Source organism: Triticum urartu, chromosome 3A (assembly GCF_056163025.1).
Source record: "Triticum urartu cultivar PI428250 chromosome 3A, HENAU_Tu73, whole genome shotgun sequence".
Lineage (NCBI taxonomy): Eukaryota > Viridiplantae > Streptophyta > Magnoliopsida > Poales > Poaceae > Triticum > Triticum urartu.
In genome coordinates this window covers 703,412,045-703,414,855 of record NC_141875.1, presented here as the reverse complement: position 1 = coordinate 703,414,855, position 2,811 = coordinate 703,412,045, and positions in this window count along the sequence as shown.

The following is a 2,811-nucleotide window of genomic DNA, read 5'->3' as shown; positions in this document are numbered from 1 at the left end:
GATACCTTGTTCAATCTCGTTACCGGCAAGTCTCTTTACTCGTTCCGTAACACATCATCCCGTGATCAACTCCTTGGTCACATTGTGCACATTATGATGATGTCCTACCGAATGGGCCCAGAGAAACATCTCCGTTTACACAGAGTGACAAATCCCAGTCTCGATTTGTGCCAACCCAACAGACACTTTCGGAGATACCCGTAGTGCACCTTTATAGCCACCCAGTTACGTTGTGGCGTTTGGTACACCCAAAGCATTCCTATGGTATCCGGGAGTTGCACAATCTCATGGTCTAAGGAAATGATACTTGACATTAGAAAAGCTTTAGCAGACGAACTATACGATCTTGTGCTAGGCTTAGGATTAGGTTTTGTCCATCACATCATTCTCCTAATGATGTGATCCCGTTATCAATGACATCCAATGTCCATGGTCAGGAAACCATGACCATCTATTGATCAACGAGCTAGTCAACTAGAGGCTTACTAGGGACATGTTGTGGTCTATGTATTCCCACATGTATTACAGTTTCCGGTTAATACAATTATAGCATGAACAATAGACAATTATCATGAACAAGGAAATACAATAATAACCATTTTATTATTGCCTCTAGGGCATATTTCCAACAGTCTCCCACTTGCACTAGAGTCAATAATCTAGTTCACATCACTATGTGATTGCAATGAATCCAACACCCATGGGGTTTGTTCATATCTTGCTTGTGAGAGAGGTTTATTAGTCAATGAGTCTGAACATTTCAGATCCATGTGTGCTTTACAAATCTCTATGTCATCTTGTAGATGAAGCTACCACGCGCTACTTGGAGCAATTCCAAATAACTGTTCTACTATACGAATCCGGTTTACTACTCAGAGTCATCCAGATTAGTGTCAAAGTATGCATCGATGTAACCCTTTACGACGATCTCTTTTACCACCTCCATAATCGAGAAAATTCCTTACTCCACTAGTTACTAAGGATAAGTTCGACCCCTGTCGTGTGATCCATTCCTGGATCACTCTTGTACCCCTTGACTGACTCATGGCAAGGCACACTTCAGGTGTGGTACACAGCATAGCATACTGTAGAGCCTACGTCTAAAGCATAGGGGACGACCTTCGTCCTTTCTCTCTCTTCTGCCGTGGTCAGGTCTTGAGTCTTACTCAATATTCACACCTTGTAACACAGCTAAGAACTCCTTCTTTGCTGATCTATTTTGAACTCTTTCAAAATCTTGTCACGGTATGTATTCATTCGAAAGTACTATTAAGCATTTTTGATCTATCCTTATAGATCTTGATGCTCAATGTTCAAGTAGCTTAATCCAAATTTTCCATTGAAAAACACTTTTCAAATAACCCTGCATGCTTTCCAGAAATTCTACATCATTTCTGATCAACAATATGTTAACAACATATACTCATCAAAAATTCTATAGTGCTCCCACTCACTTCTTTGGAAATACAAGTTTCTCATAAACTTTGTATAAACCCAAAATCTTTGATCATCTCATCAAAGCGTGCATTCCAACTCCGAGATGCTTACTCCAGTCCTTAGAAGGATTGCTGGAGCTTTGCATACTTGTCAGCATCTTTCAGGACTGACAAAACCTTCTGGTTGTATCACATACAACCTTTCCTCAAGAAAAATGTCGAGGAAACAATGTTTTTTACATCCTATCTGCAAGATTTCATAAATAATGCAGTAACTGCTAACATAATTCCAACAGACTCTTAGCATCGCTATGAGTGAGAAAGTCTCATCGTAGTCAACTCCTTGAACTTGTCGGGAAACATCTTAACGACAAGTCAAGCTTTCTTAATGGTGACACTTACCATCATTGTCTGTCTTTCTTTTAAAATCCATCTGCACCCAACAGCCTTACAACCATCAAGTGGTTCTTTCAAAGTCTATACTTTCTTTTATACATGGATCCTCTCTCGAATTTTATGGCCTCGAGCCATTCTTCGGAATCTGGGCCCACCATCACTTCTCCATAGCTTGTAGGTTCATTGTTGTCTAGCAACATGACTTTCAAGACAGGATTACGTACCACTCTGAAGTAGTATGCATCCTTGTCAACCTATGAGGTTTGGTAGTGACTTGATCCGAAGTTTCATGATCACTATCATAAGCTTCCACTTCAATTGGTGTAGGTGCCATAGGAACAACTTCATGTGCACTGCTACACACTAGTTGAAGTGACGGTTCAATAACCTCATCAAGTCTCCACCATCCTCCCACTCAATTCTTTCGAGAGAAACTTTTCCTCGAGAAAGGACCCATTTCTAGAAACAATCACTTTTGCTTCCGGATCTGAAATAGGAGGTATACCCAACTATTTTTGGGCATTCTATGAAGATGCATTTATCCGCTTTGGGTTCGAGCTTATCAGCCTGAAACTTTTTCACATAAGCATCGCAGCCCCAAACTTTTAAGAAACGACAACTTAGGTTTCTCTAAACCATAGTTCATACGGTGTCGTCTCAACGGAATTGTGTGGTGCCCTATTTAAAGTGAGTGCGGTTGTCTCTAATGCCTAACCCATAAATGATAGTGGTAATTCGATAAGAGACATCATGGTATGCACCATATCCAATAGGATGCAGTTGTGATGTTCGGACACACCATCACACTATGGTGGTCCAGGTGGTATTAGTTGTGAAACAATTTCCACAATGTCTTAATTGTGTGCCAAACTCATAACTCAGATATTCATCTCTATGATCATATCATAGACATTTTATCATCTTGTCACAACGATCTTCAACTTCACTCTGAAATTACTTAAACCTTTCAATAATTCAG